Consider the following 23475-nt stretch of genomic DNA (forward strand, 5'->3'; position numbering starts at 1 on the left):
GTTCTTTGTAAAGCTGTGATCTCTGCAGATGCTTCTCTTTTTTTGCCACCACATGCACGCTCTTGACCTCTTTCTCTCTCACTCCTGTCTGCCTTAATTGTGTTATATCTGAGATTAAAAGGTTTTCGATCACAGTTCTGAGGAAGGGTGACTGGACCTGAAACATTAATTCTATTTTTTTGTGTCACAGATGCTGCCAGACCTGCTGAGCTTTTTCCAGCAACTTTGTTTTTGTTCCTGATTGACAGCATCTTTCGGTTTTTATTGGATCACAGCTTATGTCTTAACCAAGTTTGAAACTTGCTTCCAGAAATGTGTTTAGTTTATAATGGCTTGATTATTTTGAGTCAGAAGCTTACTGCAGTTTCTTTTACAATACTAAAGAAAAGCAATTGACCATTTCGATAATTGAACCAACACATTTACACGAATAGTGTGACTGGTCGAGGAGTGAGGATGGGTTAACAGCACATCGTCCCTGTACAATTGTAATGAAATAGAATTAAACTTTGATCCAACCTACTGAATACGCAGTGCTCAACCTCATTTCTCATTCAGTAACTGATTGTGGTCAAGTACAGAACTTACTGATTACATCAAACTGAAACTCTCCAGTGGTCAGATATTATCAATGTGAACACTGTTCAGTTTAATCTGAAACTAGCACTGTAATTAAATTTATTATCTCCGGTTAAAGATCTTTTATTGGGCACATGTTGTTGGAAACAATTTTTAAAACTGACAATTAACTTTTGCAGCTTATCAGAGAGTTTTTGCGAAGTTGTTCCCTGTCTACAAACATTTAGAACAGTGCTTTCTGAGCAAAGGATCTTTTTTAAAAGAAACAAAATAGAATGAGTAGAATTAAAAAGGTGAGATTAATTATCTAACAGAGGTGACTAAAATTATGCAATAGTTACCAGTAAAGATGGGTCCAATGTCCAATGTTCAGACAGTGACTCCGGTTATAAATGCAACTAGGCGTGGCTGGATCTGTGACAATCAGCTAGAATGAGAAGCTGTGTTAAAATCTCAGCCTGTCCATGTGATAATTTGTTGGATTTGAATCTACCTATACTTTGATATCCCTTTTTGTCATTACTTTGCTCATGATGGAAATGTTAATAGAATGTTTTTAATTAAAGAATCAATGCCCCTTTGACCTAATTTGTTAGAAAGACAGAATAAGCTCGCATTAACAACCCTGGACATTCCAACGCCCTTTATTTAACTTAAAATGTTGTTTTGAAGACTTCATATTAAAAATTTTGGCAGTTTGAGCTTTGAAGGATTTTGGGGAAAAAGACAATTTATTTCAGATTCTCGGGTGCTTTCTTGCTTTTGTTTTCAAAAAGAGTTGCTGAAAAGTCACTTTGGACATTGCAAGTTATTTGTATTAAGGCATTTCTTGGAAGCTATAGGGTTTCAACTAATTGCTGGCCTCATTTGCAGGAGGACACATGGGTAGGATTTATAGTTGTCCAATTTGAACAGTATCTTCTTGAAGTTGAAGATAGTTTGGTTTTCCATTGGAGAAAAACCTGCTGAGGAAAGGAGGCAGAGGTCATCTCACTGCCTTTCAGAAACACCTTTGCCATGTGACCAGTATGGAATCTGTAGAATGCCTGGAAGTCTTCTCAATGCTGTGATTCCTGAGCAATCTGTGTCTGTCGAAATTCAAGAATCAGCTGCATGGATTTAGTGGCTTGTCAACATGTGCCTTAATGCCAGATTTCCAGAAATTAACATTTAATGCTTAATTTTCCTTCAAGGAGTGTAATTAAGGCCATTCGGCCCATTGGGTTCACTCAACCACTTAATCATGGCTGATGGACATTTCAACTCCACTTACCCACACTCTCACCGTCGCCCTGAGCCCCTTGCAAGATCAAGAATTTAGCAATGTCTGCCTTGAAGACATTTAACGTCCTGGCCTCCTCTGTGATCCGTGGCAATGAATTCCACAGGCCCACCACTTTCTGACTGAAGAAATGTCTCCTCATTTCCGTTCTAAATTGACCCCCTTTAATTCTCAGGCTGTGACCATGGGCCCTAGTCTCCCCACCTAATGGAAACAACTTCCCATCATCCACCCTTTCTAAGCCATGCATTATCTTAAAACTTTCTGTTAGATCTCCCCTCAACCTTCCAAACTCTAATGAATACAATCCCAGGATCCTCAGCCATTCATCGTATGTCAGGCCTATCATTCCAGGGATCATCTGTGTGAACCTCTGCTGGACACGCTCCAGTGGCAGTATGTCCTTCCTGAGGTGTCGGGCCCAAAATTGAACACAGTATTCTAAATGGGGCCTAACTAGAGCTTTATAAAGTTGCAGAAGCACACCGCTGCTTTTATATTCCAACCCTCTTGAGATAAGTGACATCATTACATTCGCTTTCTTCATCACAAACTCAACCTGCAAATTAACTTTAGAGAATCCTGGACTAGCACTCCCAGATCCCTTTGTACTTTGGTTTTATGAATTTTTTCACCGTTCTGAAAATAGTCCATGCTTGTATTCTTTTCTTCCAAAGAGCAAGACATCACATTAGCTCATGTTGAATTTCATCAGACACTTCCTGGACCACTCTCCTAAACTGTATAAATCTTTCTGCAGCCTTCCCACCTCCTCAGTACTACCTGCCTGTCCACCTAACTTCATATCATCGGCAAACTTCACCAGAATGCCCCCAGTCCCTTCATCTAGATGATTAATATATCAAGTGAGCAGCTGCAGCCCCAACACCGAACCCTGAAGGACATCACCTGTCACCGGTTGCCATTCTGAAAATGAGCCTTTTATCCCAACTCTCTGCCTTCTGTCAGACAGCCAATCCTCAATCCAAACCAGTAGCTCACCTCAAACACCGTGGGCCGTCACCTTACTCAGCAGCATCCCATGAGGCACCTTATCGAAGGCCTTTTGGAAGTCTAGATAGATAACACCCACTGGGTTTCCCTGGTCTAACCTACTTGTTACCTCTTCAAAGAATTCTAACAGTTTTGTCAGGCACAAGTTCCCCTTACTAAATCCATGCTGACTTGTTCCAATCCATCCATGCACTTCAAAGAATTTCGAAATCTCATCCTTAACGATGGATTCTAGAATTTTACCAACAACCAAGGTTAGGCTAATCGGCCTATAATTTTCCACCTTTTGTTTTGATCCTTTCTTAAACAAGAGGTTGCAACAGCAATTTTCCAATCATCTGGGATTTTCCCTGATTCCAGTGACTTTTGAAAGATCACACACAATGCCTCTGCTATTTCCTCAGCCACCTCCCTCAGAACTCTAGGATGTAGCCCATCGGGGCCAGGAGATTTATCAATTTTTAGCTTTTCTAGCACTTTCTCTTTTGTAATTCCTACCATACTCAACTCTGCCCCCTGACTTTCATTAATTGTTGGGATACTGCGCATGTCTTCCACTGTGGAAAGTGACGCAAAGTACTTATTAAATTCTTCAGCTATTTCCTTATCTCCCATCACTAGCCTTCCAGCATCCATTTGGAACAGCCCAATGCCTACTTTTGCCTCTTGTTTGTTTCTTACGTGTTAAAAGAAGCTTTTACTATCATTCCTAACATTACTAGCTAGCCTACCTTCATACTCGATCCTCTCCTTCCTTATTGCTCTCTTTGTTATCCTCTGTCTGTTATTGTAGCCTTCCCAATCTTCCGATTTCCCAGTGCTCTTGGCCACTTTATAGGCTGTCTTTTGTCCTTTGATACATTTCCTGACTTACTTTGTCAGCCATGGCTGTCTAATCCCATCCCAGATAATCCTTCCCTTCTTTGAGATGAACCTCTGTACTGTGTCCTCAATTACACCCAGAAACTCCTGCCATTGTTGCTCTACTGTCTTCCCCACTAGGCTCTGCTTCCAGTCGATTTTCATCAATTCCTCTCTCATGCCCCTGTAATTACCTTTATTTAACTGTAACACCATTACATCCGATTTTGCCTTCTCTCTTTCAAATATGAACTCTCCCATATTATGATCGCTGCCTCCTAAGTGTTCCCTTACTTTAAGGTCTTTTATAAAGTCTGGCTCATTACATAGCACTAAGTCCAGAATAGCCTGCTCCCTTGTGGGCTCCATCACAAGTTGTTCCAAAAAGCCATCCTGTAAGCATTCCATGAATTCCCTTTCTTTGGATCCACTGGCAACATTAGTCAACCAGTCCACCTGCATATTAAAGTCCCCCATCATGATCACCGTGACTTTGCCTTTCTGACATGCACTGTCTATTTCCTGGTGCATCGTGCAGCTGGTCCTGATCACTGTTAGGAGGTCTGTACATAACTCCCATTATGGTTTATTTCCCTTTGTGGTTCCTCAACTCCACCCACACAGACTCCACATCCTCTGACCCGATGTCATTCAGTGCCATAGATTTAATTTCATTCTTAATTAGCAAGGCAACCCTACCCCGTCTGCCCACCTCCCCATTTTTTCAATAAATTATAAATCCTTGGATGTTTAACTGCCAGTCCTGAACTCCCTGCAACCATGTCTCTGTGGTACCTACCACATCATAATCATTCAAGATGATTTGTGCGCGTTAATTCATCTACTTTGTTCCGAATACTATGAGCACTTAGGTAAAGTGCCTTAATGCTAACTTTCTTATTATTATTAGTGATATTGGATATTGGCACGGGTAGCACGGGTAACTATATACAATTTCAAAGGACAAGGAATAATATAGCAGGAACAGGCCCTTCAACCTACCAAGTCTGTGCCAATCCCTACTCCTTAGTGAGACCTGCTACTTATTGCTCAGATGTGGTTTCTATCCCTCTGTTCACCTCCCATGCATGTGGCTACCAAGAAATACCTTCAACATTGCTAACGTGCCTGCTTTCATTGCCACTGTTGGCAGTATGTTCGAGGTACCCACCATCCTCTGTGTGAAAAATTTTGCACACTTATTCTTTGAACTTTCCCTCTCTCACATTGGGCCTTGGGAAGAAACTTCTGACTATCCACCCTATCCCTGCCTCTCATAATTTTGTGAACCTTTATCAGATCACCCCTCAGCCTCTGTCTTTCCAGTGAAAACTATCCAAGTTTATCCAATCTCTCCAAATAACTAAAAGCCTCCTGACCAAGCAAAATCCTTGTAAACTTTCTCTGCACGCACTCCAAAGCATCCATATCCCTTTGGCAGTTCAGCGAGCAGAACTGCACACAATAAACCACAAACTAAAGTATTATACGGCTGTAACATACCTCGCCAACTTTTATATTTGATGCCCCGGCCGATGAAGGCAAGCGTGCTGTAGGCCTTCCTGACCACCTTCTCCACCCATGGTGCTAATTTCAGGGATCTGTGGACCTGTACACCAGATCCCTCTGCACATTGATGCTGCTAAGAGTTCTGCCATTTATTGTATTCACACCTGGAAATAAATCAAGTCACTGAACTTCTTAATCAGACCACGTTCCATATTCCTTCAGATCATTTATATATTTTATAAACAATAAAGGTGTTTTCATAATACAAACTCTGTGTTAACATGTTTTACAATTTTCCTAAACATGTTTTGTTTGAAGAATAAATGAATAATTTCCATGACCCCTAATGACAGATGTAAGGGTAGTCACTTTTCCCCTTATCCATCATTTTAGCTGAATTTCACCTCATGCTGAGGGTCATTTGTTAGTCCCTATTGTGCAGTTGTAACAATGAGATGGTACAAGCCACTGGTCTATCAGCTTAGGAATGTCAATATGGAAGTCTGAAACAGGAAACTTCAGCATTTCTAGGGGGCGGGTCGCTAATCCCAAGGAGTGTGTTAATCCCAATTTCCTGCATTTTCCCATATCTTTGGACGTTTTGATATTTGAAGTGCTCATCTAAATATCTTGTCAAGATTGAAAGGTTACCAGCCTCCATGGCCTTCTCAGGCAGTGCATTCCACATTCCCACCACCCGCTGAGTGAAAAGCTTAGTTTCCTCTCAATCCCCTCTGAATCTCCTGCTCCTTATTCTTGAACTATGCCCTCTTGTGAAGGACCCTCAACAAAGGGGAACAGCTGGTTTCTATTCACCCTGTCCATACTCTTCATAATCTTATATACTTCAATCATGACTCCCTCAGCCTTCTCTGCACTAAAGAAAATCATTCAAGCCTATCTACTCTCTCTTGAGAGTTCAATTTCTCCAGCCGAGGGAATAGCCTGATGAAATTCCTCCAGCGCTATCATGTCCTTCCTGGAGGGAGGCAAAGGCAACCAGGACTGCACACAGTACTCCATTTGTGAGCTGAGGTTTGCTAATAATAGACATTCATGCAAACAAACAATGGTAGACACAAGAAGTTAAAGATTGCATTTGATGAATTGGTATAAACGGTTTAGATGTGACGACCAAATGTAATATTTCCAAATTTTTCACTCAGTCAATTGAAATGTAAGATGTGAGGAGGATGCAAATGAGCTTGGACAGGCTCAGTGAATACACAAAAAATGGCAGATTGAACATAACATGAAGGAGTGCGCAGTCATTCGTTTTGGTAGAAAAATACATTAAGAGCATTTCTTAAATTGTGAGAGTTGGTGTCCAATGGGATTTTGGTGTCCTCATCTGGGAGTCACTACAATTTAACCTACAGGTCAGCAACAAATTGGGAATGAAAATATTATGTTGTCCTTCTTCACAAAGGGGTTTGAGTCCAGGATTAAAGACATCTTGCTGCAGTTTGATAGATTCTTGGTGAGACTACACCTGGAACTGTGTGCATAGCTTTGATCTCCATGTATAAGAAAGAATGCACTTGTCAGAGAGGGAAAGCAGAAGGTGTTCACCTGATGAATTCCTGGGATAACAGGATTATCTTTTGAAGAGATATAAAGGACACTGTGTTGTATTAAATCGAGTTTCAAAAATTGAGAGGTAATCTCATTGAAACTTACAAAACTCTCCAAGGCAAGGAGGGATGTAAATTTGATGTTGCCCCCAGCTTTTGAGTCTAGAAACAGGAGACATTGCTGAATCTTACACTTGTTTAGGTTATGCTGAGCTATGTTGAGTCTTTTTGGGAGATTCTCGCGATGGAACTGAAAGAGGTTTCTCTTCATACCTTACCAAGCTCACTGCATTATTTAACTGCCATTTGCCTGTGGCATTTGTCAAATCTGGTTACTTTCCCAATCCTATCTCATGCCACCTGCAGAACAATTGCCACTCTGTACCATTACCTGGTGAAAATCTGTCCACTCTTCATCCTCCAATCTCTGAGAAGATCTCCATTTCCTTGTCACGTTCCTAGTTTTAATATTGCAGCATTCTGGAACTCACTTGGCTTTAACTTCAATTTGAGGTGATTTAGAAACATAACACTACTCTGCATCACCTCGCTGAGCCCAGATCAGAGAAAACCTATTGATCAGTCCCTTCAGATTGTCCAAATCACCATAGATCTGGATGTCAACATCTGTCAATCGTCCCAATTTAATTTCTGATGCTGGACTTTGTTTAGCTATTGCTCAGGTCACCACATGAAGGAACAATTACTGGAATCCTTTCCTGTAACTTTTCTGTCTCCTTGATCTCATTTGACCTTTCCCATTGCTACTTAAGAAACAATAACCTATGTTCCTGCCAAACCATTCTCCAGAAGTAGCTCAACTCCAGTCTACGGTTAAACTATGGAAAACCCCTGCAGTGACCATCTGAGGCATTGACACACATTCCAAGTGCACCCAACACAAGGTATGAGTATATACTTCCTCTGAATATGTTTCACTAAAATGTTGACATTCATGTCACAGTCTAATAGAAAGCCAAGCCTTTCCTCAGCAAAGCTATTTGAGAAGCTTCCGTATTTCTGAGTATAGATCTTCATGTCTGATTGGAGGAAGAAAGAGTTAGTTTTCCTTTGCATTTGAATACCCTGTAATTCTCAGGTCTCCTATTCACTTTTCCTGAACTTAAATATGTCTCACAACTACAGTCAAATCTCAGTCAGGGCTTCTGTCTATGCATCAACTCCGTGTATCTCACCACTTCAAGAATCTGAACAAATTTGTCACATCTTTTAACAATGAAACACTTCGGTATTTCCAGCCTCAGTGCCTACCTCAGTGTCAAATCTGAGGTATAGATCCTGCGACATTCCCAGGACTCCTCTTATCCCTGGTTAATTGCCTTTCTTTCACTCTCACTTTCTGTCCTTCTAAAGTTTTGTGAGGATGATGGAAACAAGGTTGAGGTTTGTGGATGATATCGTAATTCACAACCACCTCAGCAGCTGATCTTGATGTTGCAATTTTCTGGCTTTCTATGTGAATTCTTCTTAATATAGGGAGTGAATTTTGAAATTTTATGGAATTACTTCCAGAAGGTTCTTATATCCACGCCAACTTTTAAAATCTGCATCCAGCGGTCAAAATTACTTTGCTTCTCCCTCTCAAACTCTTTCTGAGTCTACCCAAGCTGCTTCTTGATATTCCAAAGTTTTGGCCTCTTTGCCTCAGATGTATTGAGATTTGCCTTTTTGACAACATCATAATTGACAGAAAGTTTCTCAAAGCAAAGCATGATCTCTGCCCTGCAGACTGCTTTACTATTGCAGTCTGAAATTTTCTTTTCATCACCTCAGCTGTTTGGCTTTTTGAAAAAAATCAAAAATGCTTCAGTGACACTTTCCAATGTTTTTCAGTTGCAGCATTTCAGCTGTTGTTCTGTCTGTCTGTCTGTGTCTCCCTCTCTCTCACTCCCCACTTCTGTTTAACTGTCACATATTTTCCCTTTCCTTTTCATTTTACTGAGCACAATACACTTTGCTAATCACAGAAGTCTTCACAACTCTCAAAACCACCACGATATTATAATTTAAGGCAAAGCTGAGCTTTTTGTTCTCTCAGAAGGCTTTAAGTCTTTGGAATTCCCTTCCTCAAAATGCAGGGAATGCAGAATATCTAAATATTTTTTAAGAGAGAGATAGAGTAATTGTTTATTACCAACAGGTTGAAAGATTATTGGGAATATGCAGGAAAAGAGAATTGGAGCTCAAGTCAGATCAGCCATCATCTCACTGAATGGAGGAGCAGGCTCAAAGTGTAAGACCAGAGGAAGTAGGAACAGGAGTGGGCTATTCAGCTCCTGAAGCCTGCAATGTCATTCAATAGGTTCATGTGACATTCCTCCTGTCCGCCTTCCTGCCATTTCCCTGTAATCCTTGATACTCCCACTGATCAAGCATCTACCACAGACTTAAATATAGACAAGGACTCTGGTCCCACAGCTCTCCGTGACAAGGAGTTCCAAAGACTCACAACCCTCAGAGAAGAACGTCCTCCATTATTCTGAGACTATGTCCTCTGGACCCAGCCTCTCCCATGAGGGGAAACATCCTTTCAACATTTACCCTGTCAAGCCCCTTAAGAAGCTTACTTTCATTCCTTGTTTGCATGCAATAATGCACAGGAAACCTGAACTGAATCTTCTGTCAATTTGACAATGCACCTCTTTTGTTGAGTTTCACACAAGATTTCTCCCTGAAGCCCAGCAAGCTTCCTCACACCATTGTCCAACACTTACTGTGTCCCTATAGCAGGCCTCTCATCTGATGTTAGCCTGACTATGCCATTAACAGAAGTGTTTGCCACTGCAAGAGCATCCTGGGATCTTCAAAAGGCCATTGTTCACTTGATCAAGTGCTGTCAGTTTGGAGCTTCTCTGTACAGTTTGTGACATTTGCCCTGAACATGGTAGATAAGGGGGAGTTCTGATTTTCAAATGGGGAAATGGAAACATGATGGACAGGATGGTGAAGAAGAAGGTCATCATCTTCCACCGGGACTGGCAGAGGCAGCCACAACATTAAACCCTACCAGTCTGGTCCAATGGTGCCCCCAACACTGCCCACTCAGGTCATTAAAGTTTCAGCTACCTAAAAGAATGCCTGTCTGTGACCTTCTCCACTTAGCCAGGGCAAGTGCCACCATTTTCTCTCTGTTACATCACTCACTCTATCTCTGTTACTGCACCCACTTCTCACCAAGGAGCTTACTCTATCCTTCTCACTGTTACATGGAAGATCTTCCCATTTTTTTCTCCCCATTCCAAACCTCCCCTTATTTTCGAAAAAACCTTTTTCACAAAATAAGTCACTATCCATCGGCCACTGGGTTATCATCCAAACAATGAAAATTCTCACAATATCAACATATAAAAATAATACATATTTTATCACACCTCTCCTGAACAAAGAATTAAAATGTATCATTAAGACCCATTTCCATTGCCCATCAAAACTATTTTAACACTATTTCCATGTGACATTAACAGAAGTAACATCAAACATACAATGAATTTCATGACAATCATGTTTCGCACACATCATTAGCATTACAGTATTCACATTCTCTGATAAGAAGGCATAACATCTTGTAATATTAATTGTTTCTCTTGCCACACATTCTGCGAGACATGCTGTGTTTCTCCAGCATTGCCATGCTAGTTCCCTGATATGTGCTCCTGATAAAGTGTGTATTCTTGAGAAAGCATCTGCTGTAGCTTTTTTTTTGTCTAGGCCTATGTACTTTTTAAAAATTGAGCCAGCCAGAGGGTTAAACTCCACCAAAACGACAGTAAGTTCCTGTCCTGACTCTGAAATTAAAAAAAAACCAAAAATCAACGGATTCTAATCCATCTAAGTTATAATTTCATCACCATTGTTGTTGATATGTATTTTAAAAATGATGTAGAGCCAACAAGTGGTTCAATATCTCTTTCTTTAACTTTGCATATTTTTTGTCAACATGTGACCAGTTTCTCTAAAAAATCACTGAAGGGCTTTCCAATTCCAAACTGATCACCTGGTAATCAAACAGCAGCCACACCAATGTCACTGGCATCTTCTTCTTCCTTATTTGTGGGACGTGGGCATCGCTGATTGAGTCAACATTCGTTGCCCATCCCTAATTGCCCTTGAGAAGGTGATGGTGAGCTGCCTTCTTAAACTGCTGCAGTCCACCTGCCGTGGGTTGACCACAATGCCATAAGGGAGGGAATTCCAGGATTTTAACCCAGTGACTATGAAGGAACAGTGGTTGTTGAGATGGGCAATTAAAGTTGCTGAGCCAGCAATATTGATGTCCCTTGAATGAATAAAGAAATCCTGCATTTTCTATTTTTCATTTATTCCCCAGTTGCTCTGATATTGTCGAGCACTCCATATTTCTTTCACTATCATAAATATATTTTCCTCCTCTCATTTCCGCCATAATGTCTCTTTCAGACATTAACTTGTAAATCTTGCCAATTTTTCTCCTTTCTGGTTTGCTAACGGTATAATTTAAAATTCATTGAGTTTCTTTTTGATTTGTAGGGTTCAGAGAACCTTGTCTTTAACAGCTCTGCAAAGACAAGTAACTAACGCCTGGTCTCCAGCAACAAAAGTTTGATCATTAGCATTTCTATCCACTCCAGTTTTCATTGGGAAACAGTCTTCAGAAGCTTTTTCACTGAATCACATACTTTTGTTAGTTTCTGTCTGGAAACCAAAACATAGGCTGGAGGCATGGTCTCTGAGCCTTTTTTCCCCATTCTTTTTCTTTAACTGTTGAGTGGTTCTCTAATTTAACATCCGTATATCATTTCAAAAGGACCAAATCCTGTGAACTCATTTGGAGGATACCTCCTGGCAAATAGAATCAAGATAATTCCTTGATCCCAATGATGAGAATATTCTTGAAAATAATCTCTAACCTGCCAAAGTTTGATGCTATGTTTCCAAATCCCTTTGAAATTATGCAGAATAAACAGAAGATGCTCATAGTTTTTTGAAAGCTGGCCTTGGAATTAAAGGTGAGATGTAATTGCTTGTGTTTCCCCCCCTGCCTGATATGTGCGGCATGTCTGAGAAAACCTAACTGTATCTTTAAGTTATCCCAACTGATAAAAACATATAAAACTTTAACTTGTGTTTTCCCAATACCAAAAGCAACGTGCCATAGGAATGTTCATAGCCACTCAAAAAACCTGCAACAATTTCAGCTGGAACTCTCACTTGATGGACAACTGCCCATTCCTCATCGGCTGGCATTTGATGTGGTCTCCATTTCCTCATTAATATTTTTTTCACTCCATTTTGGCTCTGATTCAATTTCTGTGTAGACTGTTTAATACAACGCTTTCAATTCGGGATCTGCTTGTTGCAGATCCATTAGAAAGGATGGGCAAAACATACCTGTGTCATTCTCAATGCATTCAGTTTCACCTAAAATTTTGAAAATTGTTTCTAAATTGCTGAATAATTTCCCTGTTTCATAGATTCTTTCTTCTTTCTGTCTCATTCTATTGGCCTGAGATTTAGTCACATCACAGGCAGGAAGCCATCCACAATTTTCCTCCTGAAACATTTCCATTTATTTTTGCTCCACAGGTTTCCCTCCACCTTTGATGAAGTGAATATTTTCACAAAATGAAATTAATTCCTTCTAAAGGACTTTGTTTAATTTGAAAGTAACATTCTCCTTTTAGTGAGTCACTCTTTAATCCAACTAAGTGTGATGAAACTACTGTGTAACCTCCATGTATATTTCCAATTACTATTTTATCCCTCAATAACCACTGTGGACGACAAATAGCAACAATATCCAGCATTAATAATTGCGCTACTTTCATGTTTGCCAATATCTTTACTGATTTGCCTCCTTAATTTGAAGCAGAAGGAAATGAATGAATAAATCAAAATTTTTATTGTCACACCAATCTAGGAAGAGAAAGGGAAAAGTGTTTTGGCACCAGATCATTGCAACATTTTGGGTTACAAAGGGAAGAGAAAGAAATTACTTAAATAGAGTTCATCTTCTGTTCAAACGGCATCTCAAGCTCCAGGGCTTCTACAAGGTCTCTGAAAGGTGTTCTGGGCCTCACGAGTCCAAGCTCTGGAGCAGCAATGACAACATTGAGGAGTTGCTGCCCCCACTGTAGCAGAGTCCAGGCTACGGGCATAGCGCCACTAGCGCCAGGAGTCCTCATCCACGCCAATGACACCACAGCCTCACGGACACTGCTCCGGCCTCAAAGATGATGAAAGAAAAGGGAAAGAAAAATGATGAAAGAGACAGAGAAAAGAATGCAACCAGCTTGAAACAGATGGGCTTTGGAGCCCAAATACTTTCTACACTGCCATCTTGAAACACCCTCCCTTTTGAGCTGAAATATTCAGAATCTCCAGCCGTCTGATTATCCTTGGTCAAGAATAATTTTCATGATTGTTCACGGACTGTATTTCCCTTCTCAGTTCATTCCAATGAAGCATGGTTCTTTGTACGACTGCTTCAGCTTTAATACCTATCCTGTTTTTGAATGACTATTTGTTGATTTCTTGGATCATTCCTGTTGCTGCAATCAGTATCCTATCTGATCTCCAGCAACTTGGTTTTCTGCATCTGATCTTATTCCCATGAATACATTTTATTTTCTTTGTATCATTTTCTGGTTTTGCTTTTCTCCCTTATTATTTTGGCAACTGAAAACAAAAATCACTTCCATCTGCAGATATTGAATTCCTGCAATTTCCTCTTGGGATCCCATAATACCATATCTTCATCTATCACTGTCTCTGTGAGATATCATATGTATCTGCCACAACAGCTGTCTCCCTATTGCCCATTTAGCATTAGTGTTGCAGGAATTCCAGTTTTGTATTCTTCCATACCATAACGTTCCTTACATCCTCAAAGTCTTTCTCTAGCTTCAGTCATTAAAAGTACAAGGCATTTTTCCCTTCTAAAAATGGTCTGTCTATATTTCTTTCTTGTAGTCATAAAATGCTAATTGATAAGCTTCAAGAACAAGTTCACAAGCATTGAGTATTATTGTTAACAATTCCACAAATTACAAATTGACCTGACAAAATTGAGTGCACATTCAAAGCTGTATTTGTCAAAACACTTCATAACATGAAAATCTGTGCACTATTTGGACACTTCATTTGTCCAGCTTCCTGCTCACATGAGGCAAAATGTTATTTGACCCCACAGTCAGAAAATTGAGGCACTGAGCATAATTTACAGTTTAAAAAATTTCAGTATTAGAATCAGTATCAGTCTCGAACTTGTGATCTTTTTCTCTTTAATTCATTCTTCCATGGCCAACTCATGTTGTCTAATTTCCCAATCTCACTGAAGTTTAAGCTTTTTGACCTGCATCTCCTTTTCTATTATCCTCTGTTTCTGTCTCATCACGTTCCATTGTTTTCTGCTTTTCTTTTTCCATATTATTCATTCTTCCTTGTTTGCTTTCTCTTCACTTGCTCCCGCTTTTTATTTATTTCAAACCGATTCATTTCTCTTTCATTCTCTGCATTGAGGTATTTTTCCCATTTCTAACTGTACTTTAGCGAATTCTTCCAGTGATGTCTCAATTTCAGATTTCCCTTCTCATTCTAAATGCTGGATAATCACTTTAAACATTTCTTCCTGACAAATTCTTCTTCTCTTTCTACATTCAATTTATCTGCTAACTCCTTCACTTTATCCTTAACCAAAGATCTCAAATACTGCAGAAAATGCTTAGGTTCATTCAAAATAATAAAATGTGAGGCTGGATGAACACAGCAGGCCCAGCAGCATCTCAGGAGCACAAAAGCTGACATTTTGGGCCTAGACCCTTCATCAGAGAGGGGGATGGGGTGAGGGTTCTGGAATAAATAGGGAGAGAGGGGGAGGCGGACCGAAGATGGAGCAGTTTCAAGGCTGAAGAGATTACAAGAGAGTTGCAATGGGACAGAGATTCCCTGAGGTTGGTCCGGAGGGAGGAGGGTAACTTCTTCAGGTTAGGCATCTCTGGAAGAGGCTTCACAGTGTCTTGAAACTGCTCCATCTTCGGTCCGCCTCCCCCTCTCTCCCTATTTATTCCAGAACCCTCACCCCATCCCCCTCTCTGATGAAGGGTCTAGGCCCGAAACATCAGCTTTTATACTCCTGAGATGCTGCTGGGCCTGCTGTGTTCATCCAGCCTCACATTTTATTATCTTGGATTCTCCAGTATCTGCAGTTCGCATGATCACTCATAGGTTCATTCAAAGTTATTTTCAAAATCCATGCAATAAACTTCACCACAACACACCTGTTTTATGTCCAGCACATTCCTCTACTCATCTCTTCAAGATGGATGTGTCACTCTTTTAAATTCCATGAGCTCGGATCCCAGAATGATTCCCTACTTGTTATGAAACCTTTATTCTTTACTCATTCATGGGATGAGGGCATCACTGGCTAGGTAGCATTTATTGCCCATCCCTAATTGTCCAAAGGGCAGTTAAGAGGCAAACACATTGCTGTGGGTCTAGAGTCACATGTCGGCCAGACCAGGTAAGGATGGTAATTTCCTTCTCTAAAGGGCATTAGTGCACCAAATGGATTGTTCCCAAGAATTGATAATGGATTCATAGTCACAATTAGACTCTTAATTCCATATATTTATTGAATTCAAATTCCAACGTCTGCCATTGCAGGATTCAAACCTAGGTCCCCAGAATGTTATCTGGATCCCTGGATTAACAGTCCAGCAATAATATCACTAGGCCATCACCTCCCCACTAACAATATTCCTAGACAAGTCACTTTCAGAATAAAATCAGGTTGATAGATCATGAGATAACAAGGTGTGGAGCTGGATGAACACAGCAGGCCAAGCAGCATCTTAGGAGCAGCATATTTGGTTTTTAGTTTAATGTGATTGTCATTCACTGAAACATAACTCAGGCTGCAGACATGGCTTTAGTAATAAATGGCAAGTTTATTGCACAAATGGAATTTTAAAAATACGAGAAAACCAAGCTATCTAAATGTAACACAGTTTGAAATATCTCAAAACACGTAGCTAAACAAAATCCCATCTATTACCCAACACCATCACTTCACTACTCAAAGTCTCGAAAAATATTTTTTCTCAAAACACTCTGTAGTTTGCCTAAACTGGTTTTTCCCCTGTTCATGTCCTGTGAGCTGTGAAGCTTTCTTTCTTGAATCCTCATACACCTGAGATCGTAGACTTCCTCAGTTTTGAATAAACAATGCAGATTTCAAACAAACACTCCACAAACTAAAGGTTTTCTGCTGAGATAACTTACTCCCTTAGCCTCAAAATGAGATGGTACAAATTTTGACATGTCAGTCAAGAGGAGGTATCTGGTGTTACAAAAACAGAAATTGCTGGAAAAGCTCAGCAGGTCTGGCAGGATCTGTGCAGAGAAATCAGAGTGAACATTTCTGGTTCAGAGCCCTTCCTCAGAAGTGACATCAGCCAGTAAAATGTCAGTTTTTATGTGTTATGATGCTATGCTGCCACTGCTTGATCATATTTTATACTTCTAAATGCTCCATTATTCCATCCTTTGTAGTAGACTTGAACATTTCCAGATAACAGATGTTTTTCTCTGCTTACTATTTTTTAAATCTTCTTCCCTTTTTAAAATAAATGTGTTATATTGGCAGTTTCCCAATCCTCTGGGACTTTTACAAAATCTGACGATTCCTTGAAGGTGACTACCAATGTATGCATTACCCTTTTCACCACTTCCCTTAGTATATTACAACGCATCTTATCAGGTCAAGGCCTTTGGCTTCATGAGTTTCACTCACACATTTTCTCCAGTCAGTTGTTGTATTTTTTTGTCCTTTTTCCCCTTGAATATTTCATAATTTCAGGATGCTAATAATGTCTTATGCTGTGAAGATTGATTCACAGTATTAATTTAGTTCAGCTCTCCAAAACTAGAACTTAATTCTGAAGAAAGGTCATATCAGACTTCAAATGCTAACTCTGTTTCTGTTTCCACAGATGCTTCCAAACCCCTGAGTTGCTCCACTACTTTCTGCCTTTATTTCAGATTCCCAACATCCACAGTATTTTGGTGCCGCCACCCATTATCCCTCTGACAATTGAACTGTACTGACTTCCAGGTAAACAATGCTTTAATTTTACTTGAAAGTCGATAAAGGTGGTAGCCATTGGATGTGGTTTACTTCGACTTTCAATCATCTTTCAATACAGTTCCACATAGAAATCAGCTTGTAAAATTACAATGCATCAGATTTTCCGTTATATACTAACATGCCTGGCAGACAGGAAACAAAGCATAGGAATAAAGGGTCATTTCCCGAGTGGCAGGCATTGACGAGAAGGGGACTTCAGGGATCAGTGCTTGGGCCCCAGCTTTTGAAAATATATGTTAATGATTCAGTTGATGGAACTAAATGAAATATCTCCAGTTTTGCAGATGACACAAGACTGGGTGGGAGGGTGCACTGTTAAGAAGGATGCAGAAATACCACAGTTTGAATTGGACAGGTTGAGTGAGTGGGCAAACGTGTGGCAGATGAAGTATCATGTGGATAAATGTGTGGTTATTCACTTTGGTAGCAAAAACAGGAAATCAGATTATTACCTGAACAGTGAGAGGTCGGAAAGACAGGAGTGGGTATCCTTGGACACACAGTGTCGGCAAAAACGTGGGAGAAACTCAGCAAGTCTGGCAGCACCTGGGGAGAGAAATCAGAGTTTACATTTCGGGTCCAGTGATCCTTCTTCAGATGTAGGCATACAGGTGCAGAATGGGGTTAAGACGGCAAATGGCATGCTGGCCTTCAAACTGAGAAGATTCAAGTGCAGGAGCAGAATGTCTAGCTGCAACTATATGGGGCTTTAGTGACACCACTTCTAGAGCATTGTGCCCTGTTTTGGTCTGAGGAAGGTGTTCTGGTTACGGAGAAAATGTAACAAATGTTTACCAGACTGACTCCTGGAATGGCCGGACTACTGTATGAAGTGAGACCGGTTTCGTTCGGACTGTATCCACTGAAGTTTACAAGATTAAGGCGGATCTCATAGAAATCTATAAAATTCTAATGGTGCTAGACAGGATAAAAACAGGATGTTTTCAATTCGCTCAGGGAGCCCAGAGCCAGAGGACTGGCTTTCAGACAGAAATGTGGAGAACTATCTTCACCCAGACAGTGGTGAGCTTATGGAATTCTCATTGCCTAAAACATTGCTGAGGTTTGTGGGTTAACAGCCCAGCAAGAATACCTACTCCATTGGCCCCTCTGACCAAAAATAAACAAAAACTAATGTTCAACAAGGTCAAGCTGATACTCATCCATTGGCCAAAACTGCCATTGCACATCCATAACAGCTGCACTGAAATGAAGACCTTGTGCAGATTCCCCAGCATTGTCGTCAACAGGGCCCTCAGCCGAGTCCGATCCACTGCCCGCGCTTCCGCCTTCACCCCGTCTCTTCCCTACCATAAGGTCAGCTGCCATTTCTGCCATGTCTAGCGAGTTGCCAACAGCAGACACATATTCCCCTCCTTCCCTTGTCTGTCTTCCACAGGGATCCTTCCCTTATCTATCTTCCACAGGGTCCGCTCTTCTTTCACTCCCAATGCTCCTGCAAAAGCTTCACAGTACCTTGCCCTGCAACCACTGAAGGTACAACACCTGCCCCTCCTCCCTCCCCAGTATCCAAGGGCCCAAACATACCTTCCAGGTAAAGCAGCACTTTCCCTGCACTTCTCTCACCCGTGTCTACTGCATTCGCTGTTCACAATAGAACAGCCTTTCTTGTCATGTGCACTCAATGACTGCAATGAAAAGTGTGTAATGTCACCTTTCAGTGCCATCTTCGGTGCAGATACTTTAAGTTTGTGGTCTCCTCGACACTACAGAAACAAAGCATAGCTTTGGTGATTGCTTTGCAGAACATCTACGTTCTTCCTGCAAAAAAAAAAGGCCCTGAGCTCCCAGTTGCCTGCCACATTAACATACCATCCTGTTTCGTGACCAACATCTCTGCCTCAGACTTGCTGCAGAGTTCCAGTGAAGCTCAGAGTAAGCTGGAAGAACAACACCTCATTTTCCACCTGAGGACCTGGCAGCCCTTCAGCCGCAATATCAAGTCCAATAATTTTCAGGCTTAAACTCTCCCAAGTCCTAGCCCCTTACCCCACACACCAGGCCTTGTTATCACATTGTTTGCCATGACACACAACCTCTTGTTTGCCACTAACAGGCTCTACTAATAGTTATTTACCAGCCCAGCCAGATGGTTATCCACTCCTTTGTCTGTCTAACTGTTTTTCTCTCTCGTTGGGCTCTAACCCCACCTATCATTTACTCCTTACTCCCTCACGCACCCTATCTTCTGCATATAAACCAACATTTTCCCAGCTACGTTCAGCTCTGAGGAAGAATCACTGGACCCAAAATGTCAATGCTGATTTGTCTTCACAGATGCTGCCAGACTGCTGAGATTTTCCAACAATTTCTGCTTTTGTCTCTGATTTACAGTAACTGCTGTTCTTTTGGTTTTTAACAAATTAACTCGAGACAGTCCATGGGATTCATGTAAAGTAAAATTACACATGAGGCTGCATCAGGGGTCATTAAGTCAGATAACAAGAGAATTGGTCAGGTGATAGGCTTTAAGGTGACAAATTGAAGTAGACAGGCAGAGAGATTTAAGGACAATTTTCCAGAGTTCAGAACTGATATGCCTGAAAGCACAGCAACCAACTATGAAACAATTACAAATGACCAAGTTCAAGAGACCAGAACTACAAGAGTACAGCTACTTAGAAGGTTATGGAGCAGCAGGTGATTACAGAGGTCGGGAGCAGTGAGATCATGGAGGAATATCAAAATGTGGATAGAAATGTGAAATATGAGCGGTGACTTGATTGGAAACTAATGTAGGCCAGCACTGGGCAACAGATGAACAGGACTTGTTGTGATTAAAATAAATGTGACAATAAATGATTCAATGCAAGAAGAGTCAGACATCCTGCTCACACTGAGAGCTGCCTCTGAGGAAGCTGGATCAGTGTAAAGGACTCTCCTTGTAGAAACAAAGCGTGACCTGGTGATGGGAGACTGGTCTCTATGGATTTATTTAAAAAAGGGCAGCAGAGTTTTAAAACACAATGCTTTAGGATGTGCTGAAAGCATTCCTGAAGGTTCAGTCATACCCATCGACTTGTGCTCAAACAAAATGGAGAAGTATCATTACGGAAGGCACTGACCATTTTGAGGGTCGTCATGTAAAAGGTGATGTCTGAGGGACCTGACATGCATTCAAATAACCCACCCACTGGCCCTTCGAGGACCATCTGTCTCACATGTGGCAGGGTCTGCAGGTCCAACATTGAGCTTATTAGGTTAACAGACATATCAGCAGACCAGAAATAAGTCTCCCTAATGCTGCGGAACTAAGATAGAAGGAAGAGAGTAGCAATGTATGTTATTAGGAAGATGATGTACAAAAGAACCTGAACATTTGAGGTCCCTCAACCTGCGTACATTCTTCACTTGGACTGCATGTCCATCCTCCTCTACTTGCTGGTGGAAAGGAGAGACATCTGCAAACAGCTCCTTTGCTTTACCTCAGCTTTGATCAAATGCCAATTGATGGTCTTTGGATACACTCAGTAATTCAACTGCATGTTTTCGCATGAGAACAAACTAAAGGTCAGCCCAGGAGACACTGAGACGCTGACTGTGATACGAAGGTGAGTTCTGTAGATGACTAATGATTTGTGCCGGACTTGAAAATTAAAGTCAACTGAGTTTTGGATATTGCCAAAGGTTCTGGCAGAATGTATGTTCTGCTGATCTTGCTGAGTAATGCACAATGTCATCGAAATAGTAATAGCTGTGTCAAAGATGATCAAGATTGTGAAACAATGCCACGCAAACTGAAGCTATTTTCAGATGAAATTTTTCATCAGGCCCCTCATAACTTCCAGCCTCCAATTTTCTCCAACCTTCTTTGAACAGTGGAATGTTGTGTACAATGCGTTCCTCCACTCTCTGAACAACTTCAGGCCCATCTTCCATACACACAGAATTGAGCGTGTTACTTTGCTGGCTTCCTGAGGCCAGAATCCCCAGTAACAGGCCCTCTATGCGGGATCCTCTTTATCCTTGGCTGCCGTGGGGCGGGCTGAATACAGAGAACCTCAACATGGACTACCCGCTGCCGCCACAACCGCCCCAAGAGGGTCCCCCTCGTTCTTACACACCACCCCACCAACTTCTGGATACAACGCATCATCCTCCGACACTTCCGCCATCTACAATCCGACCCCACAACCCAAGACATTTTTCCATCCGCACCCCTGTCTGCTTTCCAGAGAGGCCACTCTCTCTGGGACTCCCTTGTCCGCTCCACACTCACCTCCAACCCCACCACACCTGGCACCTTCCCCTGCAACCGCAGGAAGTGCTACACTTGCCCCCACACCTTCTCCCTCACCCCCATCCCAGGCCCCAAGATGACTTTCCATATTAAGCAGATGTTCACCTGCACATCTGCCAATGTGGGATACTGTATCCACTGCACCCGGTGTGGCTTCCTCTACATTGGGGAAACCAAGCGGAGGCTTGGGGACCGCTTTGCAGAACACCTCCGCTCGGTTTCCAATAAACAACTGCACCTCCCAGTCGTGAACCATTTTAACTCCCCCTCCCATTCCTCAGACGACATGTCCATCATGGGCCTCCTGCAATGCCACAATGACGCCACATGAAGGTTGCAGGAACAGCAACTCATATTCCGCTTGGGAATCTTGCAACCCAATGGTATCAATGTGGACTTTGCCAGCTTCAAAATCTCCCCTTCCCCCACTGCATCCCAAAACCAGCCCAGCTCATCCCCACCTCCCTAACCTGTTCTTCCTCTCACCCATCCCTTTCTCCCACCTCAAGCCACCCCTCCATTTCCTACCTACTGACCTCATCCCGCCCCCCCTTGACCTGTCCGTCTTCCCTGGACTGGTCTACCCCTTCCAACCTATACTCTCCTCTCCATCTATCTACTCCTCTATCCATCTTCGGTCTGCCTCCCCCTCTCTCCCTATTTATTCCAGAACCCTCTCCCCATCCCCCTCTCTGATGGAGGGTCTAGGCACGAAACGCCAGCTTTTGTGCTCCTGAGATTCTGCTTGGCCTGCTGTGTTCATCCAGCTTCACACTTTGTTCTCATGGACTGTTGTTGGGTCGAGGATGGACAGGCCTGTTGCTCGGCTCACTCAGGCAGTCTGCCTATTTCATGGTGTGGTCAATGGCGATGGGACACGTGGTGTCTGCTTCAGACGTTAAATAACTGATGTGAGTCATTCAGACCCTAATCTGCGGGGTCAGTAATGTGAAAGATAATTTAATTTATTGAACTTTTTGGGCTTCATGGGTTTTGTTAGATGTACACTGAAAATCGGAAAATGTTTGTTCAGTTTTCCTCAGGTTATTGACATGCGACAAAATTTTTTTTCAGCATTTAGAACGAAAACATTGACCCCAGACAAATACCTTTTCAGGAAAGAGGGATGATTGTTCATCCTCTCATTTTAAACAACACTAAATTATCATTTGAAGGGCAGGGTAGCAGGGAGCACCAGCATCAGCAAGCTCCCCTCGAAGACACTCACCATTCCGACTTGGAAATCTATAACAATTCCCGTATGGTCCCTGGGTCAAAATCCCAGACTCCCTTTCTAACAGCGCTGTAGATGTCCCACACCCGAAACCGTGCAGTAGCTGAAGAAGACAAGCTCATTCCCACCCCCTTCTAGGAAATGAGAGGCAGGCAGTAAAGTCCCAGCCAGTCAGTGACATCACATCCAGAGATCAGAATTCATTGGAAACGAAATTGGAAGTTATCACGGACTTGTTGCTGCTAAGGATCTTCGGCTTCAAAGACCGACTGGAAAAGGGGGCAAAATCTTCGATCAAATTGCTGCAAGTAAGTAACGAGCTCGAAAGATTCTTTACTTTCGCGGGTGGGTTTTATTTCCAGTGGAATTGGGACGTTGTTTTTCACGCTGGAAGATCCCAATTAAACACAAGGAGTCAAACCGGGTCCAGGTGGGAACTGTTCAATGAAATGTTTTAAACTTTAAAAAGTGACTGGAAACACTTATCAGAGTGTGGAACTGGGTCCTGTCAGTGTAAAGGAACCGGAGCGGGAGGATTTTTCTTCAACACGTTGAAGCCTTCCGCGTTAGACATTGCACCCAGCAAGAGACACGGAAATAAAAGTTGTCTTGGAAAAGCCAGACTGTGGAACTTTGCTGTGTTTATATTTCAAATAAAATCATTCAGGCCCAGAGAACGATCAGCACTTGAAATAAATCATTAGTCCCCCGGTTGTAAACGAAAGTTGACTCGGCACTGAGTGCGGGCCGCTCCTTTGCTGAGCCAGTGAATGCTGTAAAAGTGTGAAATGTAGTGAGAGCCGCCCCCACCCCAACTCCCGGGGACAGCACACAGCGGCGCCTCCGAGATTAACTTTAAATCTCACAGACGGTGGGATTCGGGCACAAAATAGGAGCAAATAATTAAACACGGAAATGCGGAGCTGATCAGGCAAAGTAGAAAGCAGGAAGATCGGGATTCTGACTGTTGTATCGTCAAACGGAAGAAGGAAAAATTCTTGAGCGGAAAAGGAT

General features: G+C 41.9%; 2 protein-coding genes across 2 annotated transcripts in view; one reads left to right on the forward strand and one right to left on the reverse strand.

Annotated features, from left to right (window-relative positions):
• Nucleotides 1-23475, reverse strand: part of LOC125450601 (uncharacterized) — a 506390-nt gene that overhangs the window by 378275 nt on the left and 104640 nt on the right. The gene's annotated exons all lie outside the window — the stretch shown is intronic.
• The window catches only part of LOC125446342 (butyrophilin subfamily 1 member A1-like), a 79594-nt gene continuing 78696 nt past the window's right edge, over nt 22578-23475 (forward strand). Inside the window, exon 1 of the mRNA XM_059639395.1 lies at nt 22578-22769. The gene's annotated coding sequence lies outside the window, so the exon portion shown is untranslated. The remainder of the gene's footprint in view (nt 22770-23475) is intronic.

The sequence above is a fragment of the Stegostoma tigrinum genome, chromosome 34 (genome assembly GCF_030684315.1).
Source record: "Stegostoma tigrinum isolate sSteTig4 chromosome 34, sSteTig4.hap1, whole genome shotgun sequence".
Lineage (NCBI taxonomy): Eukaryota > Metazoa > Chordata > Chondrichthyes > Orectolobiformes > Stegostomatidae > Stegostoma > Stegostoma tigrinum.